This window comes from Lagenorhynchus albirostris, chromosome 4, assembly GCF_949774975.1.
Source record: "Lagenorhynchus albirostris chromosome 4, mLagAlb1.1, whole genome shotgun sequence".
NCBI lineage: Eukaryota > Metazoa > Chordata > Mammalia > Artiodactyla > Delphinidae > Lagenorhynchus > Lagenorhynchus albirostris.
In genome coordinates, this window is record NC_083098.1 from 41,272,518 (window position 1) to 41,285,421 (window position 12,904).

General features: G+C 42.2%; 1 protein-coding gene across 6 annotated transcripts in view; it reads left to right on the forward strand.

Moving 5' to 3' along the window:
* The first annotated feature begins 1,050 nt into the window (after nt 1-1,050).
* The window catches only part of TMEM150C (transmembrane protein 150C), an 81,786-nt gene continuing 69,932 nt past the window's right edge, over nt 1,051-12,904 (forward strand). For 2 of the 6 annotated variants that reach the window (XM_060147186.1, XM_060147189.1), the window contains exons 1-2: nt 1,051-1,425; nt 11,024-11,147. The gene's annotated coding sequence lies outside the window, so the exon portion shown is untranslated. Of the gene's footprint in view, nt 1,426-1,615; nt 1,682-1,941; nt 2,040-11,023; nt 11,148-12,904 lie in introns of those variants that run through there. The other 4 variants (XM_060147191.1, XM_060147190.1, XM_060147187.1 and 1 more) reach the window with 4 other exon arrangements.

The following is a 12,904-nucleotide window of genomic DNA, read 5'->3' on the forward strand; positions in this document are numbered from 1 at the left end:
TGCAAGGGTTCTCAGTCCTTCCATAAATATAAGGAAAAGTAAGGACATTTTACAAATAGGGAACCCTTCTCCCAAGAAAGGCAGTGATTTAGTCATGGGCATGTCAGAATCATCTGTGACTCTTTGTAAAAATACCCTTGTTTGGATCGCTCCTCTCTGCTCAACACTCCCTGCTCTCGGGTTCTGACTTAGGGGGTCTGAGGTAGATCCAGGCATTTGTATTTTTTAAAGCTCCCACTGGTGATTCAGGTACGCAGACAGAGTTAAGTTCATAATAGTATGAATCCAGAAGTTTTTAAAGAATGGACTGGAAGCAGGTGTAGCTAGAGGGTGCTTTCAGTCATCACAGAGAGAAATGAATGGTAGAGAAGGGATGGAATTGGGGGGGGCGGTCCTCACCTCAGAGCTGAGGTTCATTCACCGACTGGCCTCAAGCAATTCTTAGCTCTGGGAAGTCACAGATCACTGAGGATCTGATGAAAGCAGTAGTCACTCTCCTCGGAAAGAATGGGCATAGGCTATCCTCCACAAAATTCAGCAGAGGATCTAGATTAAAGTTTTTGTTTTTGCTGTTTTAACCAGATGTTTTAACCTGAAGGGAAGGTATACAGAAGAGGCCAGGTCCCTGGCCTCAAGAAGCTCGCAGTCTAGTAGCCAGGAAAAAGCAGTAAAAACATATCAATACACACATAATAGTGTATCATGGGGGAATAGTACATCGTGGGGGAAGGAAGAGTTCTGGAATGTTGAATTGGAGAATTTGAACCGTGTGCTTTGAGAGGCAGCAGATGAGAAGAGGCAGGTGTGGTGGGGGGGGCCTAAAAGAATGGAGGTCAGCCTAAGGCAGGTGGATAAAGGAGGTCCTCCAGTGGGAGCCCCGGAAGGCTGCGTCTGGAAGAGAAGTTAACGGTGAGCGTGAGATAAAAATAGCCTTGATCCACGCTGCTGCCAGAGGTCACTGACATAGTGCCACTGATTGGCTGCGGTCTGCGGTGGGGAAAGCTATTCAGATGCCGATGAATACAGTTTTATAGCCGACTCAGACGAGACACTGGCAGGAAGAGAGCAACCTGGCGCTGGGAGGGCGGCCTTGGAGTCTCCGCTCATTGCCAGGGTCAGAAGTTGGCCCTGTGTTTGCTCTTCACGATGAAAGAAAACCGCGGGAGAGCGCTGAGCGGCGGAGAACTGCATTCAGCCAGTGGGCACGAAAATGAGTTTTAGCTGCTCTGTGCAAAAACCCTAGGTGTGGGGACAGATGGGAGCCGACCAGCAGGTTACAACAGGTCAGGAATAAATAACCACCAGGCGGAGGATCCCAGATTCAGTCCTTCCTTTTGTTGAGTGAGGAGCGAGCGCCAGGCAATCGCGTTCACAAAGGCTTTGGAAAGAAGCGGTTCCACCGTCCCCGCTCGGCTCCAGCCCCGGGTAACTATGCGGGGTCCCGAGGGGTGGTGGAAGCCGGAGGCCCCGCGGGGGTGTGGAGGGGGGTCACTCTCCCCGGGAGGCCTGGAAGCGGGACCCCAGAATAAGCCGGGGGCGGGCCGCGGCGCGGCGGGCGGGCAGATCCCACCCCTTCCTGAAGGAAGCGCCCTCCTCGCCGCGACTGCCGCCGACGCCGCCGCTGCCGCCGCCTCAGGTCACGGCCCCGCCAGGCGACCGCGGCCCCGCCGCACCGGAGCAGGTAGGCGCGGCGCCCCCTCTTCCGCGCGGGGCCGCCGGGCAGCTAGGGGGCATGGGGTTCGGCTCCGCGCCCAGCCCGGAGGCGGAGAACAGGGGACTGCGGGAGCCGCAGCGGGGCTCGGGCGGCGGGGTCTTCCCGGCGGCGGAGCCCTGCTCGGCGGCGGCCCCCGCCCCGGAGCGCCGCGGGCTCGGCGCCGCCTCCCGAGCCCCCGCAGGTGCACTCCCGGAGCGAGGCGCGGTGGCTGGCGGCGTTTCGGAGTCCCGGCCGGCGCGCCTACTCCCCGCCGCCGCCGCCGCAGTGCCGTCAGCCGAACCCCTGCGCCTCCCGCCCGCTACGGTTCGGATCCCGTCTTTGACAGGTGTGACCTCCGTCCCCCGCCGCCCCATCCGATACCCAGGCCTTTTGTTGTCGGGGGACTCGGAAAAGACCCCAAGTTTGGCCTCCCGGTCTCCCTGCCGTTCGCCGTTCACTTTCCCGTTAGCCAAGACAGGCTGGCGGGGGCAGCAGGGGAGCCGGGAGGGAGGCACTAACTTGCCTTGCCCTGTGCGCAGCTCTCCGCTCTAAATGAACAATCTCGCTTTCCTCTCCTGGGTGCACACTTGGGAAGAAATGGGATTTTCGGTTTCTCCGGCGAGATGCCGGTGAGTGGGCGACCGACCGAGGCTGTTTGACCATCCACTGCAATAAAAGCATGATTAGCTTTGGGTTATGGAGAGAGCCCTTGTCGAGTGATTTTCTCCTCCTTAAACGAATCAAATGAAGAACGAGAGGGTTTTTCCCATTCTAAATTCATATTCCTTTTTTCTCTACTCACGCCTCTCCTCCGTCCACCCCTACCTCCACGGCACTTTATTATATCCCAAACACTTCCCTGATTTTTTTGGTCAGGTTTATTCCGGTCAGACCGTCTTTCACGGCTGAGCCAAGGACTGTGACTACAAATGTGAGAACACAGCCCAGTTGGGATGGAAACCCCTCTCCTGGAGTGAACCCGGTCCCACTTCCTGTGGGAGACCAGGAGAGGTCCTGTTAGGCAACCACATATACTAATAACATGGGTTTTTAAAAAAAGTTCTTGGATCTGTTACAATAACACAGCCTAAACTGTAATATTAGTTTCTGCTTCTTCATTTCTCTGCTTGAATCAAAGGCAGATTTTTAATAATTCAGGGTTGTAACTCCATTCAGGGCTGCAGTTCATCAAAAAGATAGGCAAATGTGGATGTATAAACTCCATGGTAACAGTTAATAAGTTGACCTACTTAAAGTTTTCAAGGAAAAATTGTTAGGTTCATATGTATGGTATTTGCAGATCATAGAATTTTACATTCTCAGCTCTCGTGCATTAAATAATCCCAAACTTTTTCTTCTGTGCGTCCCAGACACACCATGTTTCTATGATTAACTATAGCTACCATCTTCTAATGAGCTAGAAATGTGAGTTTAATCTTCAAGGCATAAGCATAAGAATTTTAATGGTGTCTTTTATTTATACAGTATTTAATAAATATTTTGCAAGCTCTCCAAGTTGGAAGTTCAAAAACTGGACATGATAAATAAGTTTTGCTAACAATAATGACAGTTGGTAGATGTTATGACACTGAACAAACATATTAAAGTGTTTGGGAAACGCATGTTTATTATAATCTGCCATTAGCTGAAGGAAATTTGTTTGTATTATTTAAATTGACCTTAAAGTGTCCTTATAGCAATTACTTAACTCATGTATTTCTCATCAAATGCCTTTTACAGGTTGCTTGCTTTCGGGGAGATAGTTTACTCTGTGGAGTAATTCTTTCTTTTTTTTTTTTTTTTGCATGAATATAGTAATGCCTTACGTTTAGGCTTTGTTCTAGAAATACCACAGTCATGCTTACTATGACCTTGCAGGGTTTTCTTGTACTCACTTTATCTGCTTTGTGTTCATCAAGAGTGACGGCACTTGACTTTACACTCCTGTGTGTCCTCCTGCTTTGTTTCCCCTGTGACCTAGACACACCTCTGCAGTACAGTGGCCAGATTAGCAGGGCAGCCTAGAGTCATGAAGAATGAAAAGCTAGCTGGCCCCTGCAATCCTAGCCATTTGGTTTCAACAGTAATCCGGCCACTTGGGATCAGTTCAGTAAACAATTAAGCAAACAGATACTGATAAGATAATGTATTACCTCTCAATCTTCCCCTTCAGAAGAAGAATCTGCAGCATTCAGAATCCACACTATAACAGTGATTAGGTGCTGTGAGGCTCAAATGATATATATGCGAAATTTCTCAAAATGTGATACAAAGACCAAATGTTACAGAATCTAAGTTCATGAAAAAGCTAGGAAAAGACCCAGGTGTGTAATATATATTTTCTTAATCCTAAGGGCAACAACAGATGTGCATCCCTACTTATTTTAACTATAAACTTTAATTCCCGGAGCTGATGGTGCCATATATCTTTATGTTGTTTTTTTCATAATTTGATCTAAGCACTAGCTCATAAATTAGTGGAACTTGTTTAAGTTATTATTATCACCAAATATCATTTCCTAGCATGTTTGGATTTTGAAAGATAACTTGTGGCTATGGAAAGTCTTAATGCAAAGAGATTTTACACTGGCCAACTGCAATGATATTTTGAAATAATAATGAAATCTTTGGCAGTAGCCTTCAAATTCAACCCCATGGTATTCTAAGTCAAACCAGCTCTGCTAGGTAGCACTTGGAACTCTTAGATGAAGGGAGAAATGAACAATTTTCTTTTTAGCATCTGTGAATGGCCTTTCTCTAGATCAGCGCTGTCCAATGAAACTTCGCACAGTGATGGAAATGTTCTATAATATGCACAACATGGTAGCCATGAGCCACATGTGGCTCTTGAATCCTTGAAATATGTCTAGCGTAATTGAAGAACTGAATTTGAAATTTTATTTAATTTTAATTAATTTAAACAGCCACATGGGGCTAGTGGCTACCATACTGGACTGTGCAGCTTTAAATTCTCTCCACGCATTTCCTGCAGAGATAGCACTTAATGACAATTATCCTTAATCAGAAGAAAGTGGAGATTGGCATTGATAGAACTAGGAATTAAGATTTCACTTTGTAACCCTGTTATTATGAAAAAATAGTTGCAGTTACTCTGAAGAAGGTGTGTTATGCTGAAGTTCAACTCTATTCTAAAAATAGTTTCCCTTTTTAATTTCCTTATGTCTGCTAGCCACAAAAATAAGCATCACCCAGAGTTGTTTAGATGCTTGGCCCCATGTGTCTGTGTTCTTGAACTTGTTTTATTATTTGCTCTTTTGCACATTATAGAATCATTCATTCTTAGAGTCAGTTTCTGCACTTTTCAGTATTTCAAAGGGAGGGAGATTTAGAGGGGCAGGAAGTTGATGATGAGGTACAAGCAGCCCCCCTACCTCTCCTGCACTCACAGAGACCCTATGAAAAGTCTGACAAGTGAGTGCCCCTCAAGGAGTGGCTGAAGCCTCTGTCTTCCTTGGGCCCTTCTTGTCTGGTTTCTTTCCCTTAGGCTTCAACCCAGACCCTCCCACCTAGCCCAGCCCCTAGGGATGAACAAATCCACTTAAAAAATAACCTACCTTTATTTTAGTAAAACCATTAGAATGGGATTTTATTTAACATCTACTATGTTGTTTCAATTTTTTAATTAAGTTGGCTTTCATTAAAGCCATCATTTTCACCATTGAGAGGGACACTTTTTTTTAACATCTTTATTGGCGTATACTTGCTTTATAATGGTGTGTTAGTTTCTGCTTTATAACAAAGTGAATCAGCTATACATATACATATATCCCCATATCTCCTCCCTCTTGGGTCTATCTCCCACCCTCCCTGTCCCACCCCTCTAGGTGGTCAAAAAGCACTGAGCTGATCTCCCTGTGCTATGCGGCTGCTTCCCACTAGCTATCTATTTTACATCTGGTAGTATATATAAGTCCATGCCACGCTCTCACTTCGTCCCAGCTTACCCTTCCCCCCCCCATGTCCTCAAGTCCATTCTCTACGTCTGCGTCTTTATTCCTGTCCTGCCCCTAGGTTCTTCATAACCATTTTTTTTTTAGATTCCATATATGTGTGTTAGCATATGGTATTTGTTTTTCTCTTTCTGACTTACTTCACTCTGTATGACAGACTCTAGGTCCATTCACCTCACTACAAATAACTGAATTTCGTTTCTTTTTATGGCTGAGTAATATTCCATTGTATATATGTGCCACATCTTCTTTATGCATTCATCTGTCAGTGGACACTTAGGTTGCTTCCATGTCCTGGCTATTGTAAATAGAGCTGCAATGAACATTGTGGTATGTGACTCTTTTTGAATTATGGTTTTCTCAGGGTATATATGCCCAGTAGTGGGATTGCTGGGTCATATGGTAGCTCTATAGTTGCTTTTTTTTTAACACCTTTATTGGAATATAATTGCTTTACAATGGTGTGTTAGTTTCTGCTTTATAATAAAGTGAATCAGTTATACATATACATATGTTCCCATATCTCTTCCCTCTTGAGTCTCCCTGCCTCCCACCCTCCCTATCCCACCCCTCTAGGTGGTCACAAACCACCTAGCTGATCTCCCTGTGCTATGCAGCTGCTTCCCACTAGCTATCTATTTTACGTTTGGTAGTGTATATATGTCCATGCCACTCTCTCACTTTGTCACAGCTTACCCTTCCCCCTCCCCATATCCTCAAGTCCGTGCTCTAGTAGGTCTGTGTCTTTATTCCCATCTATAGTTTTTTAAGGAACCTCCATACTGTTCTCCGTAGTGGCTGTATCAATTTGCATTCCCACCAACAGTGCAAGAGGGTTCCCTTTTCTCCATACCCTCTCCAGCATTTATTGTTTGCAGATTTTTTGATGATGGCCATTCTGACTGGTGTGAGGTGATACCTCACTGTAGTTTTGATTTGCATTTCTCTAATGATTAGTGATGTTGAGCATTCTTTCATATGTTTGTTGGCTATCTGTATATCTTCTTTGGAGAAATGTCTATTTAGGTCTTCTGCCCATTTTTGGATTGGGTTGTTTGTTTTTTTGATATTGAGCTGCATGGGCTGCTTGTAAGAGGGACACATTTTTAATTAGACTTTTTCTCAAGACACTGTCTCTCATATTTCTTGGGTGAGTGACCCTCCTTCACCTACGTATCCCAGCCTAGGTACCTGGGATACCTCTCCCCAGGCCAGAGCTCGCGGTCCTGGGCGTTCACCTTCTCCGGGAAGGAGTCTCCCTAAATCAGTTATTTGGAAATTTGTCAAAGGTGTTTGTGCATACTAAAATATAAATTAAATTAACCCCCAAATTGTCTCTGCCCTTAAGGTGTTAACACTATCGGATAACATTTCCCAAATTAGTGTCCATTCCACGAGGGGATGGAGATGCTTGAGTAAATTTAGGAACTATTCCGTTTAACCACCCACCCCCCGCCCCGCCTTCTTTTTGAGATTTACGATGCACTATAGCATAGTAAAGTCTCTAAGATGAGATACGTATACTTATTTCGCTTTTTTATTGTTGTTTTTCAAAAAATTTTTCATACAACACTTATCATAATATTTTTCAAAGCATGTGTCCTGAGTTATGAAATCAATTTAACAGGTTAGCATCAGCATTTTTTTTAATGAGATGGGATATATAATAGAATAGGAGTTATCACTGTGAATCCCTCTTAGTGAGGGTTACTAGTGTTTGATGAAACGGTTTGGTTCCCCCATGCATGCAAGTGCAAGGCCACGAGGCAGTGGCGAGTGGTGGTCAAGAGCACGACAGAAACGGGACCCCTGGGTTCCAATTCTAACTCTCCATGTACAGTAAGCACTATATAAACTTGGTCATTATTCGTTTTTTTATTATATAAATGTGTGTGTATACTGGATCATGATGTAAAATACTACCTCTGCAACTAGGCTTGAGAATCACTTTGGGAAACACCGATCTAAGACAGGACTCCATGCTAAATGCTGAACCTGGGCAGTCTGCTGACCGAGCCCACAAGTTCAACAATTTCAGCTCCCATATTGCAATGCAACAGTGATACATAGATGGACATCGGCAGACCCGTGAGACTCAAACATTGTACAGCATTGCAGAAGTGTGGAAGTGAGCTGATGACAGTTGTTTTCTGTGTAAGATGAGGCCTGATGAGTGAGAGAGGAGTCATTGCACATTTAGGCTGGAAGAGACCTCACTGCTGCCAGCCTGTGGCCTCTGAAGGCTAATGCCCTTGGACAGGCAGCCTGGGGCCCAAAGAAACCCAAATGTCCCAGAGGCTAAGAGCTCAGTCTTCCTTCCCTCCTGACCAATTCCTAACTTTTGCATACTGGTTTGTAGCAAATAGTCACAAAAGTCTAAATAGATATGTTTGTCCCATAAATCCCCCACTTTTTACTTCATTCTAAATTATTTGTTTTTCAAAATCACTTTCTGCCTGTTAGTGCTTCATGATTTATTTTCAATATGATAAGTGGAAAACAATGTTGCTTCAAGAATTTCATATAAAAGGAGATGTCTTAAAATTGAGGCTGGGAGTCTCCCTGCCCCGACCCAGTGCAATCTGGAAAGTAAAACTAATTTCATTTTGGAAGTAGAGTTCAGTTCTTCTTAAAGGTCAAACTAAATGTGAGCAACCACTTGTCCATAGACTTTGTCAGTTAGAATAAAAAAGGCAACAGCTTGTCATCATGGTTACTTTCCTTCTTTAAAAAGTACAGAGGCTGTGTCTAACATACTAAAAATTCATAAGATATGCAGATTTTGCTCAAGGCTTCAGAACCATCCATATCCAAGGACCGTGATACAGACTCTATCTGTGGAATGCAAAGGAGCGAGATGAAGTGTCTTTGACAAAACATTGAAAGTCATGTAATACTTTTAGGCTAATGTAGACAAAGCTTAAGAAGTAAAAAAAAAGAGGAAGTAATTGTGATTAACTATGGCAGTAGTGGAAATTAGCCTGTAGTTTAAATGGTGTTATGTAACAATGAAGTAATTATAATGAATTATAATGGTTTTCAACTGAATGTAAACATAAATGTCTCCAAAAATAGCATAGCCTTATTATTCATCAAATATTTCATTTATTAACAAAGTAGATATCTTCCTGGGTTTTTTTACACTTATGATGACTTAGCTGCTAAAGAAATATTTTAAATGGCAATAATTGAAAGTTTTAAAGCATAAATTAAAACTGACTGTACATAGCTAAAATAGGTGGTGTATTTTTTTAACTGGGCTGGTTAATAAAATTGTCTTCAAATTACTTTTTATTCTATTTATTCATGAGTGAAAAGGTGTTAATTAAGAGATATTGATACCATTGTAAAGCAATCCAAATAGAAATATAATTTTTTACTTAACTTGGAGTGTTTGTGAATTAGAATTCTGTAATGTAATTGTCCTGGAGTTTCAATGGGAATATATCTCCTGGAATTTCTAAGTTCTACTTTTCACTAAAACTTAAAGTGTATTTACATAGAAACACTAGTAACTAAAATATATCTACATGCAGTAGCAGGAATATTAATTTACAGGTGACAGTTTTTCTTCCTTGTGGTATTATGTTCCCATGTAGCCTAGACTTCAAAAGTATGTCCTTTTGAAAAATTTGCCAGTCTTGTCAATGACAGCACAGTGTTTACAAGAACCATATTTATCTCCCTGTAATTTTAGCAGCTAATAGAATTGTTCTTGAGAAAGCTGTCTTTTCTATGACATTTTGATTGGTGTTTTTCCATTTTAATCTGAGCTTATATGTGACATAAAAATTGATTATATGAAAAAGAGTGGGTTGCCATTTGTATACCAAAATTTTGATTGTATAAATAAGAAAAATCTTAAGTAAACAGCCTAACGTACCACCTAAAGGAATTAGAAAAAGAAGAATAAACAAAATTTTGATTATATATGTATGCATGTAAAAATAAAGACAAAAGTTTTCCAGTAACTGATTTGGGGGACGGATACCATTGTGGTCAAATAGTGGCACATTGTGTTTTTTTTAAGATCAGGCCACTGACCCAAGTGAGTGTTCACTTGCAGAGCCATAAATTTGGCAATTCAGAAATGGTATTCTTTATTAGCTATTGGTCAATATTTGTGAAATCCCTAGAATGGTCCCTGGCCCAGAGTAACATTTTTTTCACTATTATTTCCCCCTTATTCATAACATAGGTTTTAACTCATGTCATCACACGGAAAATTAAAGAGGATTGTTTTGGATAACTGCTCCCCTACTGAGCATCTACGAGCTAGAAAAAGCCTTTGGAAGTCACATTGTTTCTTAGAGTCTTGGCATGACCACAGTCATCACAGAGAGATGATGTGTAGACTCCATTCTACTTTTAGTCCATGAATATTTTACATTAGTTCTTGACATACTGTTTATCCAGGCTGACTTAACAGGACTCTGACATAGAACCTAGGTTCGCTTCAGTTTCATATAGCTCCTGGTTTGCTTGCTTGTTGCCTGTTTACCTTGTTTTTCCAATTAAATCATTAGTGTTTTTGTGTGTAGAAATTACTGTGCCTTTTTTTGGGGGGGGGGTATCCCACTGGGCTATCTGAGAACAGGAGTTAGCAAACTATTTTGAAAATAAAGTTTTATTGGAACACAGCCATGCCCATTGGTTATGTATTACCTGTGACTATTTCTCCATTCCCACCACAGAGCTGAGTAGCAATTTTAGAATCCATGTGGCCCATAAAGCTGAAAATCTCTACTCTTTGGCCCTTTATAGAAAAAGCTTGTCAACCCCTGTTCATTTGATACTCTTCCTATGGAATTCTTGAAGAAAATGTGAAAAAAAAAGGTCTATTACAAATTATCTGTGGCTAATTGCTTTCTGTAGGGACAAATTTCATACCTGAATGACTAAATGAATGACAGCTCTCTTCCCTCTTCCTATTTCACTGTCCATTGGCTATGAAAGAAGGTGGTATCAGCCTAGGCTTAGGTGTCATGTAGACCTGGGTCACTAGCTGTGTAACCTTAAATAAGTTACTTAATCCTCTTTAAGTCATTGTTTCCTCGTGTACAAAATGGGGATAAGTAAGGCACCTACTGTTGGGAGACAGTTCTCCATGCGCCCCATGCATTTCAACAGGTTTTTCAAAGAGAGGCACTGACTGCCCTTTCAGTCTAAAGTGTCTTTTTAAGGGTGTTTGTGTAGTAAATGGTCTTGGATGATAGACATAGTGTTGCCCTCGGAAGCCGAGAGCAGGCATGCTTATATCCAATATAATAGATTTAAGTTCTTGCAGCTGAGTTCCTCTCCATTAATGCTACTCACTGCATGTGCAGGAGTTACATGGCCCTCTTTTGATGCCCTACAGGAACTGGAGTTGGGGAACTAGTGCAAGGAAATGCTGATACTCTGGCTACTGCTGTTGCTGTGATAAAGTCCTTTGTCTCTGACCCAGAAGTCTTGCGTCTTCTGCCAGCAGCCAGGAAACTGTGGTAGGCTAACTTGTGCAAATAAAATCTCAGCCCTTTCATAGTTCTTGGATAACTATTTTATGGAGTTACTGTGAGAATTGAATAAGGCAATGAATGTAAAACATTTAACACAATGCCTGGCATATAGTAAGTGCCCAATAAATGTTAGCTATTAATTATTATCTAGCTGGCTATTAACTCTACAGTGTGAAACTGAGTCTCAGTTTTGTGTGGGCAACTTCTACCTTAAGGTAGTGGTTTTTCAAGCTATAGGCCACCAGAGCTATGAGAACTGTTAAGTAGGTTTATTTTTCTTTAATGAAACAGAAAATAGAGTATAATAGAATTATAAAATATCCAAGTGCAAAACATGTAGTAAGGATAAATATTGATGTGTAAAAAAATTTCTGTTATATACATGTATATCTGTATACAAGGTTGTGATAGAAAATATATTTTTTACTGTCACACACAGGCAAAAAAGTCGGGAAGCCACTGCTGCCCTAATACATAGATGGGACTGTTCAGAAAAACTTTTGTTCGTGATAGCATAGAATTCCTTTCTTTGTTCTTTTTCCCGAAAAGGGGTGAAGAGTCACCATCAGTCATCTGAGAAAAAATGACCAGAGATGCAGTGTGTTCACCCTCTGCATACCATGTGGCTCATTTTGCCCATGATGAGAAGAAAATGAATATAAGCACCCAGATTATTTTCAGAAGAAAAGAATATTTTTGTATTAGCAGTGTCCAACAGAACTTGCTATGGTGATGGAAAGGTTCTATCTCTGAACTGTTCAGTACAGCAGCCACTAGCTACTGAGCACTTGAATGTGCAGCTGGGGAACTGGACTTTTAATTAAAACAATTTCAAATTTGGATTAGTTTAGGTTTAAATAGCCATGTGTGGTTGTTGGACAGCGTGGCTTTTGCTTGAACACCCAGCTATGGTTTTCTCACAGCTAACTGCATGATTTGGCTTTTATTAAGTCCTAAGGGATAGCACCCTCCCCTTGGATTGTTCAAACAACCACTGACCTTTGCCCATGGAGGGCTTGGGCAGACATTGGGGTGAAGAAGTGCTTAATGAGCTACTGACTTGGCCACAAGTCAGGGGAAAATGGCAAAGAGCCAGACGGCAGAGGTTCTCAACCCTAGGTGTGCAATAGAATCATCTGAAATCATCATAAAAATGAAATCATCAAAAAAAAATCATCATAAAAAATCATCATAAAAATCCAGGCTGCACCCCAGATCAGTTAAATCAGACATTTTCACAAAGCTTACCGGGTGTTCTATCATACTCTGTCAGCTGGGCAGCATCACAGGTGGGCAAGGCAACCCATGCACTTTGATGATGCACTACCAGAGTATCACAGGCATGCCCAGGATCAGATGGACAGGGGAATGGGCACATGAAAGACAGTGGACCCCTCTTATTTAAACAAAAAGACTCCAATTTACTCCAGTCGTCTAGGTGGCATCCTAGATGATCTGACCATGAATCTGGCCTCAAAATCATTAGATACCTTCTCAGTGAGTTCTCCGGCACTAAACCACAGCTACTCACTCTCAACCCTCCACCCAGATCCTCGTCCAGCTGGTACCTTTTCACCTCAGAAATTTTAACCTCAGTGTCTTATTCTCTGAACATAGCTATGTATCCTTCCAACTCTTTCATACCCTACTTCTCTACCACTTTATCTTCATTAAGATGTCATCTCTTGACTTCTTCAATTTCCCAAAGTCTTCTTTATACATGCAAATCTATTCATACCCAT